This window comes from Schistocerca piceifrons, chromosome 8 (assembly GCF_021461385.2).
Source record: "Schistocerca piceifrons isolate TAMUIC-IGC-003096 chromosome 8, iqSchPice1.1, whole genome shotgun sequence".
Classification (NCBI taxonomy): Eukaryota; Metazoa; Arthropoda; class Insecta; order Orthoptera; family Acrididae; genus Schistocerca; species Schistocerca piceifrons.
In genome coordinates this window covers 58,577,277-58,598,117 of record NC_060145.1, presented here as the reverse complement: position 1 = coordinate 58,598,117, position 20,841 = coordinate 58,577,277, and positions in this window count along the sequence as shown.

Below are 20,841 nucleotides of genomic sequence, written 5' to 3'. Positions count from 1 at the left end.
TTGGGCATTGAGTACATGGCCCAGATAGGGTAAGTCACGAGCAAAAAACACACATTTGTCCTTCTGCAAGCGAAGACCATTTTGTCGCAAGGCCTGAAATAACGTTCTGAGATTGGCTAAATGTTCATCTTCTGTCTTTCCGGAGATCACAATATCGTCCAGAGAGTTTGCTGCAGTAGGGACCGACGCACAAACAGTTTGCAGATATTGCTGAAACAATGCAGGGGCGGATGCACACCCGAATGGCAGTCATTTGAATCGATACAAACCAAGATGCGTGTTAACCACCAAAACGCGCTGGGATTCTTCGTCCACCGGTATTTGCAAGTACGCATCTGCTAGGTCCAACTTCGAAAAATATTTACCCAGGCACAGTTTGTCAAAAAGATCTTCCGGGCGGGATAAAGGAAAAGTTGCAATCACTAGTTGTGGATTCACTGTTGCCTTGAAGTCCACACAAAGTCTCAATTTTCCGGAAGGTTTTTGCAAAATTACTAAGGGTGATGGCCAGAGCAAAGACTGCACACGTTCAATTAGACCTTGTGATTCCAAATCGTGTAATTTTCTTGTGACCTCATCACACAATGCGTGGGGAACATTGCGCGCTCTGAAAAATTTCGGTTGCGCATTTACTTTCAGTTCCAAATGTGCTTTATAGTTCTTAGCGCAACCAAGGCCCGGTGCAAAAATGTCTGCAAACTCTTCACATAGACGAGAAACACTGTCTGAAGGCACAGTCTGGTTCACTGATAGGACCTGATTGACTATAGACAAGTTAAACAACTGAAATAAATCTAAACCAAACAAGTTCACTGCAGAAGAAGAACGAAGGACGTAAAATGACACAAGTTTTGTTTGTCCCTTATATGTTGCAAGAAGGCTGCACTGTCCTAACACAGGGATAGCTTGTCCTGAATAACTACTGAGCTTAACATTTGCGGCACGCAACGGAGGGGTGCCCAGCTGTTTGTACGTGTCTTGATTGATCAAGGAAACTGCAGCTCCGGTATCGAGCTGGAATGGTATCACATTGCCATTAATGTCCAAGTCTACGAAAAGTTTGTCTTGCTGACAAGAGCGACTGTCTCGTGCAACATGGACTGACACTGGTGCAGAATCACTTGCGACTTGATGGGATTTCCGGCGATGTCGACGCACACTATTTGTGGGACGAACACAGTCACTGTCAGAGTGGCACTGGGCGGAGTGGAATGAACTACATGAATTTCCATGGGCGAAGGTTCTCGAACCCGAGGATTCTTGGTTCGATTCCGGCGCTAAGCAAAGGGCCTGGAATGGTTGTGAGTGTCCGATCTGAGCTTTTTTTGGCAAACACTTTGAACATGGTCTCTTTTATTACAGAAAAAGCAAATAGCCTGGCGTGACGGGCAATTCTCACGCAAATGTCTGGTAGCACACCGTGGGCATGATTTTAGCACTGCATTTGCTTGCTTGCACGGGACACGCGGCAGAGAGCTTTGCGGCAGCTGCGTGGATGGGTGCGAGGGCTGTTTACTGTTCCGGTTCCGTGCAGCGCGCCCAGCGGGCCGGTGAACGTGACACACGGCTGGGGAAGTTTCAAATGATTCCTGAGCAAAGTCAAGTGTGTCCTGCCGATCCAATATGTCTACCACTTGTTGAAGGGAGGGACTGACTAGTTTCAAAATCTGTTCCCGTATACGAACATCAGAAACGTTCTGTGCAATAGCATCACGTACCATAGTATCTGAATAAGGGAGTCCACATTCACACTCAAAAGCACAATCCCTAGTAAGGTCTTGCAAGGTTGCAACCCACTCCCGATTAGTCTGACCGGCCGTACGTTTTGTACAAAAGAACGTATACCGTTTAGCAACTACATTGACTGATTCTTTGAAATATGCATCTAATGCAGACAAAATTTCTTCGTAGGACAGAGTTGCTACGTCGCGTCGGGGAAATAATTTCACTATCACACAGTAGGTGGACACCCCGACATAAGAAAGCAAAAAAAGCTGCCGCTCATTACCTTGAATTCTGTAGGCGGCGAGATGGAGTCCAAATTGGCGTGACCACTCCGTCCAGCTTTCCTGTGCCGCATCAAAAGGACGAAAAGGTGGTGCAACTGCGTGTTGTGACTGCGGGAGCGGTGGAGCGGCGGCTGCCGCATCGTTTTGCATTGCACGTTGACCCTGGACGAGCTGTCCAAGGGCATCCAAGAAGGCCTGCGTCTGCTGATTCTGCAAGCGATAAAATTCGGACAGTACATCTGGAGATTGTGGCGAAGCCATGACACAAGTAAATCAATATAGGTACGAACGCAGAATTCTCGTCGCCAACTTTTGTGGACTGGCAAAACAGCCAATCCACGAGGACGGGAGGCCGAAGGGCATGCGTTTAAGCTCACGCAGGCTGGCGTGAGGTCTGGAACTGGACAAGGTAATTAATATAGCCAATAACGTACGTAGCTGCTGGAATACTTAACTTTAATCCACAATTGGTGAACATCGGTCTGACGGTACATGCATCACAAGATAAATAGGAAATGATAATGGCGCCTTGTTAGGTCGTAGCAATTGAGGGGCGAGTGCTAGGAAGTCTCTCTAGACCTGCCGTGTGGCGGCGCTCGGTCTGCAATCACTGATAGTGGCGACACGCGGGTCCGACGTATACTAACGGACCGCGGCCGATTTAAAGGCTACCACCTAGCAAGTGTGGTGTCTGGCGGTGACACCACAGTTATTACATGCAAGGCACAGCAATTTATAATGGTTCTGTGGACACTACAAAAGGCGGAACATTGTTCTTAATGTGGTGTCTGATCACCGTAGACAACAAAACATGCACCGCAACGTGCTCCCATGCTGGCTACAAGGTTGGTAAGGGGTTATTGTTGTAGGGCCTCCCATTCCTCCATCAGCACGATTGACAACTGTTGGGTGGTCGTTGGTGCATGTATGTGGACGTGCTGCAGTACGTCTGCCGAACGCATACCATACGTGATCGAGGGGATTTAAGACTGGGAAATGGACAGGTAATCCATTCGTCAAATCTACTCTCGTACTAATGGCTCCTCCGTCTTCGCAATTCCATGCGGTCGCGCATTGACGTCGATAAAAACGAAGTCAGGGCCGAATGCACCCCTGAAAAGACGAACATGGGGAAGGAGTACAATGGTGCAATAACACTGACCATTGAGTGTACTGCGTTCAAAGATTCGGAGGACAGTACGAGGGGACCCAAAAGAAACCGGATTGTTGTCATACAAAATTTATTGATGAACCTTTTTACAAAATTACTTCAGTCACCTTCAAAATACTCTCCATTACATGCGATGCACTTGTCAAGTCTCTTTTCCAACTGTTGAAAGCATGTTTGGAACTCTTCAAGTTTGATATTGTCCAGTGCCTTTTGCGAAGCTGTTTTTACCGCCTCCACATCGTCATAACGCTCCCCTTTTAGCGTTTTTTTCATTCGTGGAAATAGGAAAAAGTTGCACGGGGCTAGGTCCGGCGAATACGGAGCGTGGGGAACGACAAACCACCTCTGAGAGCCAAACAGTGAGTCACTCGTAAGGCCGTGTGTGCTGGAGCGTTGTCGTGATGCAGAAACCAGTCACCTGATCGCCAAAGTTCCGGGCGTTTCCTCCCCAAATCCTCTCGCAGACGCCTTAAAACATCCAAGTAAAAGTGCTGGTTAACAGTCTGGCCAGGGGGTACGAATTCCCTATGCGCAATTCCACGAACATAAAAAACGACAATGATCATCGTCTTCACATTTGACCTCACTTGCCATGCTTTTTTTGGTCTGGTAAAATTGGGAGTCCTCCACTGGCTTGACGCTTGCTTGGTTTCTGCGTCATACCCGTAACACCAACTCTCATCCCCCGTAATGACTTTGTTCAAGAAGTTTGGATCACGTGGAATCTCTGTTTTCAAGTCCTGACACAAAATCATGCGGATGGTTTTATGCTCCTGTGTGAGAAGGCGCGGAACGAATTTAGCAGCAACACGTCTCATGTGCAAATCCTCACTCAAAATCCGCTGGCACGAGCTCCAACAGATTACTGTCTCTGCTGAAATCTGGTCGATCGTTTGGCAACGATCCTCGTTGATCTTTTGGCGGACCTTTTCAATATTTTCCTCATTTCGCGATGTTGGGCGTCCTGAACGAGCTTGGTCTTCAACACACATCTCACCACGTTTAAAGCGCCCAAACCACTCGAAAACCTGTGTGCGGCTCATAGCGTGCTCCTGGAAAGCTTCCTGAAGCATTTGGCGTGTCTCCGTTGCAGTTTTTTAAAGCAGGAAACAAAATTTCACACACACTCTTTGTTCTTTTAAAGTTGCCATAACGACTTCGCAGAGGTAACCCGCCAACAGTCAGAGAAACACAATACTACACTTGCACGTTCAGCTCTACACTAACACCATCTAGCGTGAGAACCCTGCACTACGTCTACGAGTGGCTGCGCCCTCGGAGTCCGGTTTCTTTTGGGTCCCCCCTCGTATGTCCATACACCCTTATCCCTCTCCACCTCATAACACCAGGTCTGCCAAAACGATCATGTTCGACAATGTTCCTGGATGCATTACGTGTTCCCACCTGGCGCTATATGTGGTTACGCCCATTGTTGTCGCCATAGTCCCCGACGATGGTCATTCGGGGTAGTGCAGTGCATGCTTGCTGGTTACGCCACCGCTCCAAACACAGCCTTTTGTATTGTCGTGTTTACGGGAGTCTACACTTGGGACGGTAATTCCCTAGTCCGGCTGCTCCAAGGTAGATGTGAAGGGATTACAATGTGCTTGGTGGATCGCATCAGTTTGTCCCTTATGGTGGCCAGACGTGCTCGATGGGAACCTTGACAGCGAGTATGCCTGCCCTCACTTTCCCAAGTAAACCAATATCGGACCGTTGCCACATCGAATGACCCTCAAATCTGTTCGACCAGCCGGACAAATGGAAACCTGCAATGAGGTTTCTTTCAAACTTTGGCACATGCTGATACCGCTGTCTCACACGAGTCTGCGGCATCTCCGTGTCCTGCACTGTGATCACTCAACATCTGACGCTGCTCGTGTCCCTTTTATACCCTACCAGTCCTGGTAAACAACAGTAAAGACGAACAACACTGATGCACTCTGATGGCCGTTCTGTGTGTCACAGCGATATGCAATTCTGTAATCACTTACATACCCGCGGCGGCGTGTACGTGTAGGAAATTACATTCACATCCGCCAGGCCTATTGGGTGCTTCACTTTTTGTCTGTCAGCGTATCTTGGGGATCGTCCGAAGCTAAAAAGATCGAATGCAGGAGACGACAAGTTTATGACAACGCACCTCCTGTTCCACTGCTTCAGAAATGTGGAATATCTTGAAAAGTACGGGCATCGATTCTGATGCGCATTGCGAGGGTGAAAAGAATAAAGCAATGGACGATAGCGAACAATTTGTCGAAAATTTGCTGCTGAAAAAACACTGAAAAATCTATAACTGACATTTAAAAAACAGTGATGTACCGTGTATTGACTTTCAATGGTCGTTATGTACCTACAAACAATAAATTTTAGTAGGAAATGAATTACTGTACTGCGATATTGTTTTTTTTTCCTTTCTTCGCGCGCATCGTTTACCAAGAAATTCCTTGCACACGAAAAATACGTAGCCGAAGACAGGGCGCGTGTGTGTTCGTATTACTGCTGCAGCTGTAAAGAAATTTGGAAGCTGGTATCGCTGTACCAGTCGTCAAATAGCCAGCTACCCGCATGGAAGCTGTGATAGACGTCCTCTCCCATGTTGCCGCTTCTGCTTTTCCCCTGACTGCGATCGATTCCCGAGGCAGTGATTACCAGCGCCAGTCGTGGGTCAGATAACACATGTTGCCAACATTGTTTCCTAAACCTCAGCTCATCTCATTCTCCTTCAAATAAAAACGAAACAAAGACAGAATTCAAAATAAGCACAATGTTTGCATTCTTACTCGATTGGCTTTTGTATAGGCTTATCATACGTCCGCAATTAGCCCGGACAGTCCTGATTTTTTTAACGCCATCCAGTGTAATCTCTGTGGTCGCAAAAATGTCCGGGATTTGAGAATTTTGTGACTGGCGGGAATTATTTTAAATTTTGGACCTGTGTGTTCCACATCGCGTTTTTGAACATTGTCTTACAGCCGTTCCTGTCTCAGCCGACCTTAGAGCAAGCGCTGACGTCACAGGGAGGCGTGGCTCCCGGTTCCGACAAACTTCCAACTTATAATCCATCTTGATGAAATTTGGCGCGAGTGTAGAGGAGACAAAATAGTGGAATACGTATATTTTTGTATGTGGCCAACTTCACTTTGTAAGGGGTAAAACACATCGCGAAACGTAATTTGCCATTTTACTTTTAGAACATACATCTTCGAAACGATGATATATAAAAAAATGTTTTAAGTATAAAAGTTGATGTGTAGGTAACGTTCTCGAAAACTGCTTACTCGCCTGTAATAATTTGAAATTTTGCAAGCTTCCTCACCACCACTGATTAATTTTGAAGATGAAAACTTCTCTTAACACATAAATTATAGAAGCTTTGAAGCTCATACATCCCTGTGCAATAAACCTGTTTTCTGAAATACCATTTTAGGAAAATAGGCTATCAGAATATTATTGAAAAGAATAAGTATGATGAAAACCAGATAAGATAACGATAATGAAACCTTCTTTGATTTCTGTTGTAACAAAAGTTTCCACTTTTCAAAATTTATTAATGGTGGTGAAACATTTTGCAAAATTTAAAATTATTACAATAGTTGATTATGTAGTTTTCAAGAAATTAATGACACATCAACCTTTATATTAAAAATTTTTTATACATCATCGTTTCGAAGATGTTTGTTCTAAACGTAAAATACCAAATTACCTTTCGGGGTGAGTTTTAGCCCTTAAAAGTGAAGTTGGCCACAAACAACAAAATACGCATTAGACTATTTTGTCCCCTCTACACACTCCCCAAGTTTCATCACGATTGACACTTGGAAATGTGACCCTTTTAATCATTTGGAGACAAATCAAGAGCTATGTATTAGATTGGTTCGTAAGTTTGTAGCGTTTTCGCTCTACATGTTGGTATTCCTGTTGCTATAGGTTTGTTTATCGACTGCCAATTTTTTTTTTTGTAGTTCACTTTTCACTGTTGTTACCTGAGTTTACATATTGTCATTCTGAAATGACGAGTGGAAGCTTTGGACGCTAGAAAACGGAGTCCCAAGTGGAGAAACCGGAACATTTCCAATATATTCTTCTGTTTCATTTCAGTGGAGGGGTGACAGCAGCGGAGGCAACGAGAAACATTTCCGCCGTGTATGGGGATAATGCCATTGGACACAGCACGACAAGAAAATGGTTTTCTCGTTTTAAGGCGGATCGTTTTGACATTAGTGACTTTCCACGTTCAGGAAGACCTCTTGGGGATTGATGAAGATCGTTTAACGCTTTAATCCATAATCATTCACGTCAGTGTACACGATAACTGGCAACTGTGATGAACTGTGATCATTCCACCGTCGTGCGAAATTTGCATGCAGTGGGATAGGTTCAACAATCGGGTTGTATGCTGTATGCTCTAAGACAAAATTACATAAACCAGTGGGTGGCCACATGTGCATCTCTACATGCTCTCATCAGTTGGCTCCTGAACAACACCGATCCTTCCCATCCCGTATCGTTAGTGGTGACCGTAAATGATGTCTTTATGCTAACATAAGGAAAAGAAAGGAATAGTTGAGCCCAAGCAAAGCACCAACTCCCCGTACAAAGACCTGCGCGCATCCACAGAAAACAATGTCATGCATCTCGTGGAATTGCGGTGTGGTGAACTACGATTTGCTTTCTCGAGGTGTAACCATCACTGCTGACATTTATTGTCAACAACTGCCGGCCGCGGTGGCCGAGAGGTTCTAGGCGCTTCAGTCCAGAACCGCGCGCCTGCTACGGTCGCAGGTTCGAATCCTGCCTCGGGCATGGATGTGTGTGCTGTCCTCAGGTTAGTTAGGTTTAAGTAGTTGTAAGTTCTAGGGGACTGATGACCTCAGATGTTAAGTCCCACAGTGCTCAGAGCCACTTGAGTCAACAACTGAGACGTCTTGCAGGCGCAATCCAAAAACAGCGACCAGGAAGACTACGCGAAGTTATGCTACTCTACAGTAACGGCCGCCCTCATACTGCTCGACTGACAATAATCACTATACAGGAGTCGGGTTGGGGAGTCATTCCGCACACAACTTAATCACCTGATCTTGCACCCGCAGATTTTCATCTTTTCCACCCTTTATCGAACAAGCTTCAAGGAACTTCCTTTCCGGATAAAAATGAGCTCCGAACATGGCTCGACGAGTTTTCGCCTCAAAACCAGGTGATTTCTACAGTTGCGGAATCGTGAATTAACCCCAGATTTGGCTAAAACATGTTCAAATGTGTGTGAATTCCTAAGGGACCAAACTGCTGAGGTCCCTAGACTTACACACTACTTAAACTAACTTACGCTAAGAACAACACACACACCCATGCCCGACGGAGGTCTCGAACCTACGGCGGGAGGGGCCTCGCAGTCCGTGGCATGGCCGGTGCCCCCTTGCAATCCCAGAACGTCTCATGTCCCTCCATGTTTATTTATTGCTTCTTTTGACAGTACTCAGCAACTCACACTTCAGTAAAACAGGGTTATCAAATGTAAAATAATACAGTACTATACTGTTTCCTAGGATCTGGTAGCCTAAATAGAAACTCTGAAGCATGTTTCTGTTTTCTTCTGAGTTGTCTGCGATTCCCTAGAAACCTTTCGCCCCCCTCTCCGCCCCCCCCCCCCATCCAGATACACGCCCCTCTATGTTGAGATCCAGTACACTAATGAGTCATACAGCCTACCGCAAGTACACCGAAAAACAAAACTTCAGCGGCGTTACTCCATCATAATTTTATTCCAGATTTATGAAATACTTGAGTCACTGAGTTATTCTCGTCGCGAACCTCTTAGACGAAAACGTAACACACATTCCACAAAACAAAGTTGATGTAGCCTATGTATCTAGATGACACAGTTCGTAGCAATTGACGAAAGTCATCGAGTAAAGCAGAAGTAATATCTGGCGTTCTCTGCTGTTCCTAATCTACATAATCGTTTTAGGAGACGATCTGAGCAGCCCTCGTAGATTGTTTGCAGATAATTCTGTAATTTACCTTCCTGTAAAGTCATTAGATGATAAAAACAAATTTAAAATCATTTCGACAAGATATCTGTATGGTGAGAAGTGGAAATTGCCTATAAATAATGACAAGTGTGAAGTCATCCCCATGAGTAATATAAAATGAATCCGCTAAATTTCGGTTACACGATAAATCATACAAATCTAACGGCTCTAGATTCAACTAAATATTTAGGGATTATAATTAAGAATAATTGGAACCATCACGCGGATGATGTTGTGTGGAAAGCAACCGAAAGACTGCGATTTATTGGCAGAACACTTAGAAAGGGCAACAAGTCTACTAAAGAGACCGCTTACACTACTCCTCTGGATTATTGCTGTGCGGGTGAGAACCACATCAGACAGTACTGAGGCAGCACATCAAAAAAGTTTAAAGAAGGATACGTATCAACACGAAAAAGGGAAGAGAGCGCCACGGATATGATACGCGAAATGGGGTGGCAATCATTAAAAACAAAGATGTTTTACTTTGCGGCAGGATCTTCTCATGAAATTCCAATCACCAACTTTTTCCTCAGAGTATGAAAATATTTTGTTGTCGTTCACCTACATAAGGAGAAATGATCACCATAATACAATAAGTGAAATCGGATCTCATTTTCCCCTCGTATTGTTCGAAAATAGAAGGTGGTTGAATGAAGCCTCCGCCAGGCACTTAATTGTGAATTACAGAGTAATCGTGTAGAAGTAGATGTAGGCGGAGAGCACTTTTTTCATAGCCCCTTGTGACTGACCATCAAAGTGAAAATAACATGTCAGTAGATACTTGAAGTGATTCGCTTAGTTTGCCGGCCGCGGTGGTCTAGTGGTTCTAGGCGCGTAGTCCGGAACCGCGGGACTGCTACGGTCGCAGATTCGAATCCTGCCTCGGGCATGGATGTGTGTAGTGTCCTTAGGTTAGTTAGGTTTAAGGGGCTCCGGAAAGGCTCAAAATCATGAAAAGTTCAATTTTTACTTTTTTGCGTTTTCTGAATCTGCAGATTATTACCTTTTAATAGATATATAATTTATTCAATTCCGAAGACTACAACTATTTTTAAATTTTTTTTGAAATGTGTTCTACATGGGCGTGACCCACTGTGGCGCTGTTAAACTGCTGTCAACTGGTGTTATTATTAACGTCCGTGTTCATCAGGTACAGTTTAGTGATGTGAGATAAAGTATGTGTTGTGGTTAACCTGTGATGGTTCAATATATATCGCTGGTGTGATTGTCGATTGTTTCATGTTTATTTACTCTGTCGTTATCTCGAAAATATTCGTAATTAATTCTGTTTCTTGAGTCTCTGTTTTGTTGAAGTATAATAATGAGTAAAAGTAAAGTTATTAGAAATCCTCTGAAGGCTTTTAAGAAAAGGAGAAATGTTGGAAAGCCAAAGGTATGTGTTATTACTGTAAACAATGAAGACGATAACCAAGTGAGTGAACCTAACCTCTCAAGTACACCTGCCCATAGCAGTCAAAGTGGGAAAGAAAATATTTCACAGAAGAAGCTTGGTTCAATGAGTGAAAACTATGAATGTTTTATGGGCGAATCGGATGTGAATGAAATATTTGATATGTCGGTTCTCAAAGGAATTTTTTCTAACTGTGTAAGATGTATTCATTGTAGTGAAGTTGGTCTGGAACTCTCCATAATAAAGCACGTAGGACTTGCTAGTGAAATACAACTGAAATGTGATAAGTGTTCATACATGACCACCTTTTGGAACAGTGTTGCAGTAACTGCAACTGAAGAAAATGGTAGTAAAATCTACGAACACAACAACGAGCGATGCTTGCTTTAGACAAGGAACGCCTTCGGGCTGCAGACAGGGCTGTAAAGAGTCTAGAAATACAAGCAAGAGTAAACAGGAGGAGGAACAAGAGGAAGCTGGAGGAGGAGTTTGCAGAGGATGAAGATAATCCATCCTATGCACCCGGAATGCACTAAAAAGTTAATCCAATCTTTGTCGCTCGATTCCCAAAACTTTTATTTTCTCATACTAATTACATGTTTTCTAAGGATCTTCCAAACATATTTGTTTCAAACTTTCAGTAAATGTTACACAGTACCTCCTGAATAATTTAACACAGCCTTTTTCCAAAAAACTATATTTTTGAATATATAAATAAAAAATTGCAAAAAATGTTGTGAATTTTCATTACAATTGAAAAAAAATCATCTTTAATAACTGAACTAAAATTTTGTAAAATCCCTGTGTTAAGTTGTAGCCCATATTCCAATAAATAATCTGTAAAAAGTTCAACTTCCTACCTCAAATACTTTGTGAGGAAAGATGTAATTTATAAGCGTTATTTTAACATTGCAAGTATAGGGCGTTCCGGAGCCCCTTAAGTAGTTCTAAGTTCTGGGGGACTGATGACCGCAGAAGTTAAGTCCCATAGTGCTCAGAGCCATTTTTTTGATTCGCTTAGTTGCCTTACTGTACTTAGATCACAGGAACAGCTCATACATTTACTTCTTTGGTAACTTACAGCTGAATACCAAAATCAGTCTTGGTATGTTTGTACCCTTTCCGTTTACACAAAAAGCCCTTGGTACTAGATTTTTTGACATATCGCCTTAGCTTCCCTGAACTTCCTACTTATTTCATTGCTACGTGACCTATACTCATGATTTTTATTTGCATTGAAACTACTGAATAGTTTAATGCCGCTCATCGTCTTCCAGAGTACTAAATTGTGATGTCCTCGGCCATGGAGCCATTAAGAAAGCAGCGATGCGTTGCAGAATCCTGACAACACACTATACTTGAATCTTGAAGTAATCGCTGTAGCATGATGGCAATAATATGGCAAAATGGTTTTTCTAATCCCAGGTTATGAGATTTAATAACTTAGTTTTGTGGAAACAATTTGCTTGTCACTCTTCCTGTGACATCTTTCGCGTAACTGTAATGATCGCCATAGCACAGTTGGCGAAGCACTGCTGCAGAATGAACAGGTGTGGTTTAGATGCATCGAACCAAGGCCAGGGCGTGGCGAGACGCCAGGCAGCTATTTCTATGCTGTTTTCCACGCTAAACTAGGCAGTTTCTACGCCGTTACAGCCCTTTATTATCGCGACCGTAAAATAATTCGATGAATTATATTTTGCGTAATTTAGACTGTCTTAGCGCGAAGGCTGTTGGGAACGGCTGCATCGAGTGAATCGAATGACATTTGCCAGCACTTAAAGCTTTCTGTTCGCTTTCAACATTCCTGTTTCCATCTCGCTATCCACAACTAAAAAATCTTCATTTGACTCTCGACTGCAAACTATGTGGCATAAGCATCTATTAACCATGCGACAAAAAGCCCAGAACATACTGAGATTACTAAAACCACAATAGCTCGAATAAAATAAGTTTGTGATTGACAGATTGCAGTGGCTAGGGGCAGAGTGCCAGCGTGCAGTCAGCCACACAGTTTCATGTTCCATGGATCATTCTGCACGATAAATCATAGTGATGTGTAACAGGTCATTTTACATTCACATCGCAAATTAATTGTAAATATTGCTACATGCTGAACGTTTATAAGTGTTTCTTTCTTTCATTAAAAAAAAAACATATTGATGAGGGTTAGTACACTACTGGCCATCAAAATTGCTACACCAAGAAGAAATGCAGATGATGAACGGGTATTCATTGGACAAATATATTATATTACAACTGACACGTGAATACATTTTCACGCAATTTGGGTGCATAGATCCTGAGAAATCAGTACCCAGAACAATCACCTCTGGCCGTAATAACGGCCTTGATACGCCTGGGCATTGAGTCAAACAGAGCTTGGATGGCGTGTTTAGGTACAGCTGCCTATGCAGCTTCAACACGATACCACAGTTCATCAAGAGTAGTGACTGGCGTATTGTGACGAGCCAGTTGCTCGGCCACCATTGAACAGACGTTTTCAGTTGGTGAGAGATCTGGAGATTGTACTGGCCATGGTAGCAACCGAACATTTTCGTATCCAGAAAGGCCCGTACAGGACCTGTAACATGCAGTCGTGCATTATCCTGCTGAAATATAGGGTTTCGCAGGGATCGAATGAAGGGTAGAGCCACGGGTCGTAACCCATCTGAAATGTAACGTCCACCGTTGAAAGTGCCGTCAATGCGAACAAGAGGTGACCGAGACGTGTAACCAATGGCACCCCATACCATCACGCCGGGTGATACGCCAGTATGGCGATGACGAATACACGCTTCCAATGTGCGTTCACCGCGATGTCGCCAAACACGGATGCGACCATCATGATGCTGTAAACAGAACCTGGATTCATCCAAAAAATGACGTTTTGCCATTCGTGCACCCAGGTTCGTCGTTGAGTACACCATCGCAGGCGCTCCTGTCTGCGATGCAGTGTCAAGGGTAACCGCAGCCGTGGTCTCCGAGCTGATAGTCCATGCTGCTGCAAACGTCGTCGAACTGTTCGTGCAGATGGTTGTTGTCTTGAAAACGTCCCCATCTGTTGACTCAGGGATCGAGACTTGGCTGCACGATCCTTTACAGCCATTCGAATAGGATGCCTGTCATCTCGACTGCTAGTGATACAAGGCTGTTGGGATCCGGCACGGCGTTCCGTATGACCCTCCTGAACCCACCGATTCCATATTCTGCTAACAGTCATTGGATCTCGACCAACGTGAGCAGCAATGTCGCGAAATGATAAACCGCTATCGCGATGGGCTACAATCCGACGTTTATCAGAGTCGGAAACGTGATGGTAAGCATTTCTCCTCCTTACACGAGGCATCACAACAACGTTTCACCAGGCAACGCAGGTCAACTGTTGTTTGTGTATGAGAAATCGGTTGGAAGCTCTCCTCATGTCAGCACGTTGTAGGTGTCGCCACTGACAGTAGTGTAGTTCCTACCCACCACTTTTACGCATTACAACAATAAAAATTCTTCTTCGAAATAGGAGTTATAGATATAGTATAGATATAGATGTAGAGTTGTCCATAGCGTTCTTTTAATGGGGCAGTAGCAACTGTACAGTGGTAACCTCCGCTGTTTCATTATTTAATCCTTATAACATTTCGTGAGAGAACATGTAAATGGAATTCTCACGTGACAAAGCTCTACATGTACCTACAAAAGTGGCAACACAGCAAGCACGCAGCCCTTGACAAAGGAAAACCTCAGTCACAAAGTTCTTTTAATCAGTGCATCATCCTCTGTGCCAACAAAAGTCTTATTAAGCAACTGTCCTGCGGTTTTCTTCATTTTTTTAAAAAAAGGAAGCGTTGTCAAGGATAAACTTTTTCTGTTTATTTTCAAATTTTTTTACTGTCAGACATTTTATATCTCTGGATAAGTAATAGAAAATTTTAGTTGCAGCATTGTGCACCTCTTTCTGTGCTAAAGACAACCTTAATGTAAGTAATGAACATCAGTTTTCTTTCTGGTATTGGAATTATGTACCTCACTGTTCCTTTTGAACCATATTGTATTATTGACATGAGGGAAGAAATATTCTGTGAAACAGTAGTCAGAATGCCCAATTCCTTAAACAGATGTCTACAAGATGATCGTGGTGGGAGCCACATATTAGAGCAATTTCTTGAGCATCAGGGTTTTAGAGTTTCAAGTTATAAATTACCATATACATACACACACACACACACACACACACACACACACACGCTGGACAAATTTGGGTACAAGAAAATTATTCAAATAATAAATAAAGTTCACAAAACTTCCAATGAAATCTTCCAATGTGGTAACCAAAGAATAAATTGATCCAAAAATGGTGGAATTCAGTCAGCAAATAGATAGACTTGAAGATGATAATCATACGTTAATAGCCTTCCTCTTAGAACACCACCCACCTACAAGTGAATAAAGATATGTAGTAATTGTTGCAAAGTTGGTAGAGTTATAGTTAGTTGTACGTTCTTTCCTTAGATTCAGATGGTAGGTACTACGGAGATTGCGTAGAAGATTCAAATCAAAGATGCAAACAGTAGGTCCCCACAGCTAAATGCACAGTGGCCACACCCTTTTATTATGAAGTTATCCACAGTATAGTGTGAAAACAATATGTATTTGTAGATACCATCATAAATAACTATTTCAGTTAGCAATGAGCAACTCAAGAGTTAACATCGCCTCCATTAAGTGTCAAGCTGCTTTGCCATCATCATGTAAGTACCGTTAACGTGCTTAGGTATATGTGTAGTGTGTGTTGTAAGGTAGCAGGGTATTTTAACAACTCACATGTGATTCTCCACGACATGCCAACTCAACTGATACAGCACATGCCTTACTTTGGACGTAATTAGCTTAATTTGCATAATGAGAAATGTAATCAGCAGTGGGGACAAATGTGACTTTCGTGTACACGGTGTTAATAGTCCCTTCCTAATTTGCATGCGGGTAAATGTGCGTACATTTTTATAGCAACATGGAACTGAAGTGAAAGGGGCCAGTCGCTCAGGTTAGGACGCAGAAGCGTGACATGTAAAAATTAGCAAGGCACAACAAACCGACCCTCATCGCAGGGAGCCAATTTAAGACGACAATGGTCTGGACCCTCTGCACATTTTCAAAGCAGGTGGTTAAAGCCCTCTGCGTCGCAGTTTCAGTAAACACTTGGATCACATGATCCTGTCATGAATAGTGTGTAGGCTTCACACGTAAAGACACGTGCCATGGCAAAACTTAAACGCAATAACAAAAACTCGGACGAAAAAGAGGGAGAAGCAGACGATATTGTGACACAGATATTTGCTAGAAAAACTCTGATCAAGTGCAGAATGTACTGGCCGCTCACACTGGCCGACACCAGTTTTGGTGAGGTATCGAGTGTTGCACATGGAGCTTAACGCCCTGTGGTGACGCAGAGAGAGGTTTTTCTGTGAACATCTTTGGTTCATTAGGCTCTGTTTCATCCATATTTGTGCTGAATCCCTCGTAGAACACCAGAGTGGAGGAAACGAGACGAGTCGTTCTAGTCAACGTTCTTGCGAGAACTTGGAGGGCAATACTGTGCACGTAGCCAAGCCTTGGCGAATGTCCAGAGCAATTTTCTCGTAGCCTAGGGACTCATACAGTCTTACACGTACAGTCATACAGTATACTTCATGGACTGGTTAAATTCAGTCAGACGCGAACACAGTGTTATTAGGTTGACTGATACAAGACACGTCACACGCAACAGCTAGCCACCGCTGCTAGTCAACGTTCTTGCGAGAACTTGGAGGGCAATACTGTGCACGTAGCCAAGCCTTGGCGAATGTCCAGAGCAATTTTCTCGTAGCCTAGGGACTCATACAGTCTTACACGTACAGTCATACAGTATACTTCATGGACTGGTTAAATTCAGTCAGACGCGAACACAGTGTTATTAGGTTGACTGATACAAGACACGTCACACGCAACAGCTAGCCACCGCTGCCACTGTCGCTGCACAATTTGAAAGGTAAATGAAGCATTGCTGAGACACTAAAATGTTGAGATCACTAGCGTGCTTTCATTTCAGAACTGCGTAAGCTTGGAGTAATAGCTGAAATTCCCTCCTCTTCGTGGCAGCCACGTCATCCTGAGGTTTAAATTCGGATAAGTGATGCAGGTGATGGGAAACATTGCCCAGCTGCAGTAGGTTAGTTTATGTTGTCAGAGTGACTGTGACGGAAATTTCAGTTGAGATTTCTGCCAGCACTTTTGTCATATTTTTTCGCATAACGTTTTGCTAAATTTGATGAATTTACTTTGCTTAGCTTGTTTTTTGACACGGAATCTTCCTAGAATGTACAGGATTTTCCTAGGATTACCATTTTGACATCATGAACACAAGTGTGTATGGTATTTTATGTAATACAAATTTCTATGTACAAGGAATAGAATGTTTATTTGTCCTAAAATAGAGGTCCCCTTCCTCACTGACATGTTTTAGGTACGCCAATAACAGCTGTTCTCCTGATGTCTAACAGTAAGCATGTCTAGGACCTCCCTACCTCGCAAGGCCTGGGTTAAGGTTGGTTTAAAGGTTAAAGTGACCAAACTGCAAAGGTCATCAGTCACGCAAGGCCTGGGCTCACAAGCTTTGTGCTTTCCTTTCCAGAGTACTCCTTGCGCACTAAGTGGTCGCGCAGATTACACAAAAACCAGAGCACTCCACACGTAACAGTATGCATAGCTTAACTCATTTATTTCATTTACAAATGATGCTGTGTAGTACCCATTGATGAAGTTGCCTTAACAGGGGAACATATCCATTTTCAACACCTCTTTCTACCTAAATTCAAGCCAAAGTAAAGGTATCACCATTGACACAACGTCTGAACATGAATTCAAGCCAGTTGCAATTTTTGAAAATCTTTGTTATTGTGGCACTAAAGAGATATTGTCTCCAGCAGAATGGGGCTGGATGCATGGTAACTCAATTGCGATTGTGGGCATGTTTGCTCGAAATACTTAATCATCCACAGTGTTAATGGGTGGTCACGAGATCAGCACAGGTGACTTCCCATGAACAATTAAACTCTTCAATCAAATAGAATCCACTAACATGCAAGAGCAGACCTTCAAGAAATTGATGTACATTAGTTATGCCATACAACATGCACTCAACCAGAGTCTGAGCTGTTGCCTTTCGTTTATAGCTTCTAAGAAACTTCATGCAGCTCTTTAACAGAACTGTCATGGCAAACTCTGAGTCCCACAGAAGAAAATGTAGCCCAATATTCTGACATGCGCTGCACATTAGCATGCAGTACTTGATGTGGGCATAAAACTACATTCTTATTTGGATATGTATATATATCTAGCGACATGTATGAGTTTATTATAAATAAACGAAATGTGTTTATGACATTTGCGTTCTTTTTTCAAATAAAACCTTATGTGCACTAGTGTAATCATACAGACTTCACGATGAGTGGCTGTATGAGACACGCACTTCATAAGGGTTTTGTGGTAACTGACTGGTCCGGCTGTACTGCAGAAAAACACAATCAGAATGGATTACTGCTGCCAGATAGCATCAGATTGATAACTGTCACCCATCGGGCTGCGGAAGGACAAATGTGCTCATGTCTCTGATAATACACTCAGGTGGCGTTCGATTCGAGAATGTACTGCATATGTATTTTCAAAAGCACTATTCCAGCCGAAATACCAACTACTGGAGGAGTGACTGTCAGACACTGACGGTATTATGCACAAAAGTTCCACTAAAACAGATGATATCCTGTTGCTGGAAGGAGTAATATCTAATACTGCATTCATATTTGATGATGTGGTGATGGAAAATCAAGATCACATACGAAAATACCTCTCCTTTGGTTGACATAGGGCGGTGATATCTTTTACCTAAGTCAAACACACTTTAGCATCCCAAAGCAACCAATAACAGGTAATGCAAACCTTATTATTGCCTTCAAACAAGATAATATTAAATTAAAATATATTTGCCAGGTACACGCAAGAACTGACATGTTCTTCACGAAATTTACAACTTTCAATGGAGAGTGCTAGAATCATTCACACTACAGCTTTTTGAAACTGAACGATAGCTGATACTGGTGGTGTGTGTGTGTGTGTGTGTGTGTGTGTGTGTGTGTGTGTGTGTGTGTTTTTCCCAGTATGTTGCTATCACGTGAGGCTCTCCAGGCGAAACTATGATCGCTGAGGTTAGGGCATTTGGAAACAAACCACTCGCTCAGAAATACATTTGGGCTTGTTGCTAAATCTCTTGAATGACTCTCGAAGGCAAATGATGCCAAAGGTTTCATTAACCATTATAGTGATGTTGTTGTTGTTGTTGTGGTCTTCAGTCCTGAGACTGGTTTGATGCAGCTCTCCATGCTACTCTATCCTGTGCAAGCTTCTTCATCTCCCAGTACCTACTGCAACCTACATCCTTCTGAATCTGCTTAGTATATTCATCTCTTGGTCTCCCTCTACAATTTTTACCCTCCACGCTGCCCTCCAATGCTAAATTTGTAATCCCTTGATGCCTCAAAACATGTCCTACCAACCGATCCCTTCTTCTAGTCAAGTTGTGCCACAAACTTCTCTTCTCCCCAATCCTATTCAATACCTCCTCATTAGTTACGTGATCTACCCACCTTATCTTCAGCATTCTTCTGTAGCACCACATTTCGAAAGCTTCTATTCTCTTCTTGTCCAAACTAGTTATCGTCCATGTTTCACTTCCATACATGGCTACACTCCATACAAATACTTTCAGAAACGACTTTCTGACATTTAAATCTATACTCGATGTTAACAAATTTCTCTTCTTCAGAAACGATTTCCTTGCCATTGCCAGTCTACATTTTATATCCTCTCTACTTCGACCATCATCAGTTATTTTACTCCCTAAATAGCAAAATTCCTTTACTACTTTAAGTGTCTCATTTCCTAATCTAATTCCCTCAGCATCACCCGATTTAATTTGACTACATTCCATTATCCTCGTTTTGCTTTTGTTGATGTTCATCTTATATCCTCATTTCAAGACACTGTCCATTCCGTTCAACTGCTCTTCCAAGTCCTTTGCCGTCTCTGACAGAATTACAATGTCATCGGCGAACCTCAAACTTTTTACTTCTTCTCCATGAATTTTAATACCTACTCCGAATTTTTCTTTTGTTTCCTTTACTGCTTGCTCAATATACAGATTGAATAACATCGGGGAGAGGCTACAACCCTGTCTGACTCCTTTCCCAACCACTGCTTCCCTTTCATGTCCCTCGACTCTTATAACTGCCATCTGGTTTCTGTACAAATTGTAAATAGCCTTTCGCTCCCTGTATTTTACCCCTGCCACCTTCAGAATTTGAAAGAGAGTATTCCAGTTAACATTGTCAAAAGCTTTCTCTATGTCTACAAATGCTAAAAACGTAGGTTTGCCTTTTCTTAATCTTTCTTCTAAGATAAGTCGTAAGGTTAGTATTGCCTCACGTGTTCCAACATTTCTACGGAATCCAAACTGATCTTCCCCGAGGTCCGCTTCTACCAGTTTTTCCATTCGTCTGTAAAGAACTCGCGTTAGTATTTTGCAGCTGTGACTTATTAAACTGATAGTTCGGTAATTTTCACATCTGTCAACACCTGCTTTCTTTGGGATTGGAATTATTATATTCTTCTTGAAGTCTGAGGGTATTTCGCCAGTCTCATACATCTTGCTCACCAGATGGTAGAATTTTGTCAGAACTGGCTCTCCCAAGGCCATCAGTAGTTCTAATGGAATGTTGTCTACTTCCGGGGCCTTCTTTCGACTCAGGTCTTTCAGTGCTCTGTCAAACTCTTCACGCAGTATCGTATCTCCCATTTCGTCTTCATCTACATCCTCTTCCATTTCCATAATATTGTCCTCAAGTACATCGCCCTTGTATAAACCCTCTATATACGCCTTCCACCTTTCTGCCTTCCCTTCTTTGCTTAGAACTGGGTTTCCATCTGAGCTCTTGATATTCATACAAGTGGTTCTCTTCTCTCCAAACGTCTCTTTAATTTTCCTGTAGGCAGTATCTATCTTACCCCTAGTGAGACAAGCCTCTACATCCTTACATTTGTCCTCTAGCCATCCCTGCTTAGCCATTTTGCACTTCCTGTCGATCTCATTTTTGAGACGTTTGTATTCCTTTTTGCCTGCTTCATTTAGTG